Source organism: Physeter macrocephalus, chromosome 4, assembly GCF_002837175.3.
Source record: "Physeter macrocephalus isolate SW-GA chromosome 4, ASM283717v5, whole genome shotgun sequence".
Lineage (NCBI taxonomy): Eukaryota > Metazoa > Chordata > Mammalia > Artiodactyla > Physeteridae > Physeter > Physeter macrocephalus.
The window spans coordinates 141,277,363-141,284,823 of NC_041217.1; the positions used below are offsets into that span (position 1 = coordinate 141,277,363).

A 7,461-nucleotide genomic window follows, 5' to 3' on the forward strand; every position below is an offset into this window, starting at 1 on the left:
TGCAATCCCTATCAAAATACCCAAAATATTTTTCACAGAACTATAACAATCCTAAAATTTATATGGAACCACACAAGACCCTGAATAGCCAAAGGAATCTTGAGAAAAAAGAACAAGGCTGGAGGTTTCATGCTCCCTGACTTCAGACTATACTACAAAGCTACAGTAATGAAAACAACATGGTACTGGTAAAAAACAAAACAAAACAAAACAAACAGACATATAGACCAGTGGAACAGAATAGAGAGCCCAAAAATAAACCTACACATTTATGATCAATGAGTTTGCAACAAAGGAGGAAAGAATATATAATGGAGAAAAGACAGTCTCTTCAATAAGTGGTGCTGGGAAAACTGGACAGCTACATGTAAAAGAACGAAAGTAGGACATTTTCTCACACCATATACAAAAATAAACTCAAAATGGATTAAAGACTTTAATATGAGACCAGAAACTGTAAAACTCCTAGAAGAGAACATGAGCAGAATACTCTTTGACATTAATCATAGCAATATTTTTTGGATCTGTCTCCCAAGGCAAAAGAAACAAAACCAAAAATAAACAAATGGGACCTAATTAAACTTAAAAGCTTTTGCACAGCAAAGGAAACCATTGACAAAATGGAAGGCAACCTACTGAATGGGAGAAAATATTTGCAAATGATATGACTTATAAGGGGTTAATGTCCACAATGTATAAACAGCTTATACAACTCAATATCAAAAAAACAATCAACTCAATTAAAAAATGGGCAGAAAAACTGAATAGACATTTTCCCAAAGACATACAGATTCCAACAGGCACATGAAAAGATGCTCAACATTGCTAATTATTAGACAAATGCACATCAAAACCACAATGTGATATCACATCACACCTGTCAGAATGACTAACATCAAAAAGAGCACAAATAACAAATGTTGGCAAGGATGTGGAGAAAAGGGAACCCTAGTATACTGTTAGTGGGAATGTAAATTGGTGTAGCCACTATGGAAAACAGTATGGAGATTCCTCAAAAAACCAAAAGTAGAACTCCATATGACCCATCAATTCCACTCCTGAGTATATATCTGAAGAAAATGAAAACACTAATTCAAAAAGATACATGCATCCCAACGTTCACAGCAGCATTATTTATAATAGCCAAGACATGGAAGGAACCTAAGTGCCCATCAACAAATAAATGGATATAGAAGATGTGATATCGCCATTATTTTGTAATAAGTTTAAATGGAGTATAATGTATAAAAGTATTGAATCGCTTTGTTGTATACCTGAAACTATTATAATATTGTAAACCAACTATATGTCAATAAAAAATAAAATGCCTTCTTGTTGCTGTGTATATATCTAATCCATTTCTGATGATTACTGCATAATATTTAATGACAGAACATTTACCACATTTTAGCTGTCTACTCTCCCAGTGACAGGCAACCAGGTTGTCTTCAAGTCTCCACCATCATAAATAACACAGCAATGAATATGTTTCTGTGTCTGCATAAGAATTTCTTTGGGATATATCCCAGGAGTGCAACTGTGGGCTCATAGAATATGAGTTCTTGATTTGCATAATTTATGTCAGATTGCTTTCCACAAGGCTATACCAGTCCATACTCCCACCACCGCACATAAGGGTTTCAGCATCCCCACAACCTGACCAGCTGGCATTATCAATATTTTATAGTTTAATAGATGTAAAATTATAGTACATTGCTGTTTTAATTAACATTTCACTGATATTTTTGAGCATCTCTTCATATGTCTTTTGATTCTGGGATTTCCTCTGGGTTCATGTTTTTTGCTTATTTTCTTTCTAGGGGTTGCTACCCTCTTACTTATTTGCAAGTATTTTGTGTATTAAATATTTCATATATCTTTTCTCATTCTCTCATCTAGTTACTTTGTCTACAGTGTCTTTTGGTGAATAGAAATCTTTATTATTCATCAATATTATTGTCTTGTAGTTTGTGCTTTTTATAATAGGTTTTGCTTTTCCATTCTCCTCAGTCACAAACTGTAATAGTCTCCTGTTTTTCTTTTATAATTTTATTTTTCACATTTATTATACCTTTAATCTTCCTCAAGCCAGTCTTGTATGAGGTATAGAATTGAGGAAATATGGTAATTATACTTTAAGCCTTGATATATCAGTTTCTGAGAGGGGGATATTAAATCTTCTGCTACAATTATGCTTCTATCTATTTCTCCCTGCAGTTGTCTATATTTTAAGACTGTATAATTAGGTGCATCTATGTGTTTTACCTATTACATTTTTGTGTTTGTTTCTTTTATGAATATGTAACGACTTTTTATCACTTCTTATCCTTTGAGACTAAAATTCCTTTTGACAGATACTATGGTCACAACCCAGTTCATATTTTCCTGGTGTATCTTTTTTCATCTTTTTATTTTTAGTCTTTCCATCTCCTTATGTTTTAAGTGTGTCTTTGATAGCCAATTTACTGTTGGATATATTTTTTAAAAATCCAACTAGTGAGATTAATTTATTTGCATTTAACGTAATTGCTATATATCAAGAGTTAATCCTACCATCCATGTGCTACACACTTTTTTTTTTAACCTCCATTTCTACTTTTTTTCTGAAGTATAGTTAATTTACAATGTTGTATTAGTTTCTGATGTACAGCAAAGTGATTCAGTTATACATATATACATGTATATTCTTTTTCATATTCTTTTCCATTATAATTTATTACAAGATATTGAATATATTTCCCTGTGCTATACAGTAGGAACTTGTTGTTTATCTATTTTGTATTATAGTAATTTGTATCTGCTAATCCCAAACTCCTAATTTATCCCTCCCCGCTGCTATCCCCTTTGGTAACCACAGGTTTGTTTTCTATGTCTGTGAGTCTGTTTCTCTTTTGTAAATATGTTCCATTTGTATCATATTTTGGATTCCACATGTAAATGATATCACATGATATTTGTCTTTGTCTGTCAGACTTACTTCACTTAGTAAGTAATCTCTAAGTCCATCCACATTGCTGCAAATGGCAGTATTTCATTCTTTTTATGGCTGAGTAGTATTCCACTATATATATACATATATATGTATATGTATATATATATATTATATATATATATATATATATAAAATCTTCTTTATTCATCTGTTGATGGACAATTTAGGTTGCTTACATATCTTGGCTATTGTAATTTGTGCTGCTCTGAACACTGGGGTTCATGTGTCTTTTTGAATTAGAGTTTTCTCTGGATATATGCCCAGAAGTGGGATTGCTGGATCATATGGTAACTCTATTTTTAGTTTTTTAAGGAACCTCCATACTGTTCTCCATAGTGGCTGCACCAGTATACATCCCACCAACAGTATACGAGGGTTCCCTTTTTGCCACACCTTCTCCAGCATTTACTACTTGTAGACTTCTTGATGACGGCCATTCTGACCAGTGTGAGGTGGTACCTCATTGTAGTTTTGATTTGCATTTCTCTAATAATTAGCAATGTTGAGCACCTTTTCATGTGCTTATTAGCCATCTGTATGTCTTCTTTGCAGAAATGTCTGTTTTGGTCTTCTGCCCATTAAACTTCTGCAGGTTTAAAATTCATACATAATGTTTTTTCTTGTGGTGGTAGCCATTCACTTCAGAATCATACCCATAGATTTAAGAGAGTTCCTCCATTTCAACGGTTTGAAAAAAAACCCAAACAAAAGTTCTAAGGGTGATGCTCAAAGATCTGATGCATCATGTGTGCATGTTGATCCAATCACTGTTGCTGAAGTAGAAGGTGTTTGATCTCCAAAGGAAACACAAGGTACTGTTCTCAAAAGAAGGAGGAATGAAGGCCCAGAGACCATAAAACAATATATGTCCACTTCTTCATACTAAATCAGCTTTTTAAAACCTCAGTTTCTTTATCTGTGAAATGGCAGTGATAATATCTCTCTCAAAGGGGTGATATGAGGAGCAAACTAGGTAATAGATATGAATGTCCCTTGTGAATCATACAGTGCTGTACAAAGATTAGTTATTCTTGCTCTTGCATTCCTCACATGGTATCATTTGTTTAGATATTGGTATTTATCTGTATTGCTACATGGGGAACTACCATCCTAGCCAGCATTCTCCCTAAATTGTGCTGATGTCTGTAGAACTGATTTTCCTTTTCTGAGAATAGTGAATGTACAAGATGTCAGGATCATGTTTGACCTGGGAGTCAGTTTCCACCCAAATGATCCTGAAGTTGCAGGGCAGGGTAACTCGCTAGTAGACTTGCCAGACTGCACACAGCTGAAAGCTTGTTGCAATGGTGCCAAACTGGGCTCCAGTTCCCCCTCTACCTCAGATTATATTTGTGACCTTACCCAGGTCACTTTAACTCTCTGAGCCTGAAAAATGGAGGTCATAAGAAGACCCACCACTTAAAGTTGTGGTGGGATTACAGAAGATTATAATGTAAAATGCTCTGGCCTTGGAGAAAGTCTTATGCTTGTCAGACACAGATTCAAATCTTTATACTGAGCGCTTACCAATTTCCACTCTACACCATTATGGCTAGGTTGAGTGCAGGTTCTTTCTCATCTCTGAAGTACATTGAATTTCTCTGTTTCCTTAGAGAATAACTGTTGTCCCCCTCAAAGCCCTATGTCTTTATAATTTGGACCAGGAATACTTGCCAGCAGGATAAAGTCTCCCAGGAGATCCTGTTCTTTATGGACAACTGAAGTTGATAATTCTGCTTTTCACATATGAAAATTTAGATTCAGACTAAACTGAAAGATAGTAACATAGATGCTATGTTTATTGGAATAGGTTATAATTGCTCATAAACCTATAATAATCCCATGAATTAGGTACTAATATCCTCGTTTTACTGATAAGGAAATAGAAGGTCACATAAATTAGGTAACTTGACCAAGGTGACACAGTCGATAAGGAGAAGGTAAACAGTCTAGTGTAATGTAAGGAGGATGGACTTTGGAGTTAGAAAGATCTAAATTAGGGTCCTGGCACCGCCATTTACTAGATCTTGATCTTTGGCCCAGGGACCAAACCCCTTAAATCTCAGTTTCCTCACCTGTAAAGTGGGGATTATGATAATATCGACCTCACCTGAATGCTGTGAGGTTGAACTGAGAGAGTATATTTAATGCAGCATGTCTGGCACATGGTAAGTGCTCCATAAATCTTTAGGCACTGCTTGATAAGTGTCCTGGGACCCCAGAGCCCATAGAGCTCACCCACAGTGCGGCCTTAGGGGGAGCTTGAATCATCATCAAGCTCCTTTAAAACATTTCACTGGACATTCAAATGGTTGGCCTGACAATCCTTTGGGCTATGATTCAAGATGAAAGTCCCAGAAAGGAAATGAAGCAGCAATGTGCAGACCACCCCCACCCACACCCTGCCCAGCACAGCTGTTTGGACCAGGACTGGGAATCTGCCCCAAAGGCAGGCAAGCAACCAACAACCTACAAATGTGTACTGGCTTCTAAGAAATGAGTTAGACAAATCAATATTTCTCTCTCAGGGATCTGACTTGGGAAACATGAAGTGACTGAGGCAATTAACAGCAATAAAAACTATAACTAACTAAACTATGACATTGAGTAAGGATATATGTGGGAGGAGATAGAGCCTGGGCTGTCTCTATCACAAACCAAAGTGATGAGGAAGCAGAAATTATGAGTAAACAGAAGCTATGAAGTAGAAAAAGATATGTTTATTCAACAAATATTTCTAGAGCCCCTTCTATGAACTAGGCACTGTGCTAGGCTCTGAATATACAAAAGTGACTAAGACACAGCCTCTGCCTTCACAGCACTTAATCTTAGTAGGGAAGAGAGACAAAACAAGTAAACAAACAAATAAATAATTACAAATTGTTTTAAGGGCTAAAAAAGAAAACAAGTATGGGGCTTAGATAGAACATACCAGGAAAGGAGCTACTTAAGAAATAGCATGATGAGGGAAATTCTCTCAGAACAGATCATTAAAGTGAGACCTGTAGAATGAGAAGGAGCCAGAGAGAAGAGTATTTGAGGCAGAGGTTGTGCAATGTCTGCCAGTAAGAAAGGGCTTATTATGTACAAGGAAGCTGGGAAACAACAACAAAGCAAAACAAGCCACGTTGCTGGAGGGAAGTGAAGGAAAGGGAAGCAGCCTGAGATGAATTTGGCGGGGTAAGCAGGAAGCATGTCACAGGACCAGCAGGCTTTGGAATGGAGTTGGGTATTTAGTCCCTGTGTAGAGAGAAGCCATGAAAGCATTTGAGGTTGGGTAGTAACGTGATCCAGTATAAAGTGGTAGATAAGTGCAGAGGCTAAAGATTCATTCTGGGTCCAAGCCTAAGTTCTACCATTTACCAGCTGTGTGATATTGGGCAGTACTTAACCTCTCTGTGCTCCAGTTTCCTTTTCTATAAAATTGAGGTAAATTGATTTTTACCTCACGGAGTGGTTTTAAGACTAAATACATATAAAGTGCTTGCAGCAAGTCCTGGCACAATAAACACCTCATAAATGTAAGCTTGTACTGTTATTTTGTTGTTAAAAAGGTCATGGTAGCTACTAAATGGAGAATGAATGTGTGGGAGATAAAAGAGAGGCCAGTTATGAGGCAGATGAAGAGTCTGGGTGAGAGATGATGAGTGAAAGCGTGGTAGTAGAGACAGAGAAAAATAGACTTATTTGACATATTTTTGGAGGTAAAATTTTCATATATCGCAGATAGATTGGACATTGTGGCTGAGGAACATAGAGAAATCAAGAATGACTCCTAGGTTTCTGGCTACAGCAACCTGATAGAACTGATACTTACTGCGAGGGAGGAGCCTGGGGGAAGCAGGTTTGGCTGGGAAATGAGAAGTTCTATTTTAGACCTGTTACACTGAAGATGTCAGTGAGACATCCAAGCAGATGTCAATTAGGCAGTTCGTTATAAGTTTGGAAACCAGAAGAAAGGTCTGGGATGAAGATATCAATTTAGATGTCACTAGCATAATCAGCATTTGAAGGCTTAGAAATGGCTGAGGTTGGCTAGGAAGAGAGTACACAGAAGGAAGTGAAGGGAGCCAGGAGGCCTAAGGAATAACACATTTTAGAGTGGTTGAATAGACAAGAATAATGAGGAGAGGCCTGTGAAGAGAGAGTAAAACCAGAAGACTAGGGGAACAAAAACCAAGAGAGGAGAGTGTTTCAAGACTATTGGAGAGGTTTGCTTAGAGTGTGGAAATGTCCAATAAGATAAGGATAGAAAAACATTAGTCACTGATGACTTTGACAAGAGCAGTTTCAGTGAAGTGTGTGTGTCGGGGGGGTCACACTTCAAATAGCATCCAACAGGTTGAAAAATTAACTGGAGGTGCTCTTGCTTTGACAGCACATATAGTAAAACTGGAACAATACAGAGAAAATTGGCATGACTCCTACATACAGATGACACACAGATTTGTGAAGTGCTCCATATGTTT

The 7,461-nt window shown here is 36.9% G+C and overlaps 1 non-coding gene across 1 annotated transcript; it reads left to right on the forward strand.

The window, feature by feature from the left end:
• The first annotated feature begins 7,352 nt into the window (after positions 1-7,352).
• LOC112063911 (U6 spliceosomal RNA) lies at positions 7,353-7,461 on the forward strand. The gene has a single exon (XR_002891256.1). It is a non-coding gene; the product is annotated as a U6 spliceosomal RNA (small nuclear RNA).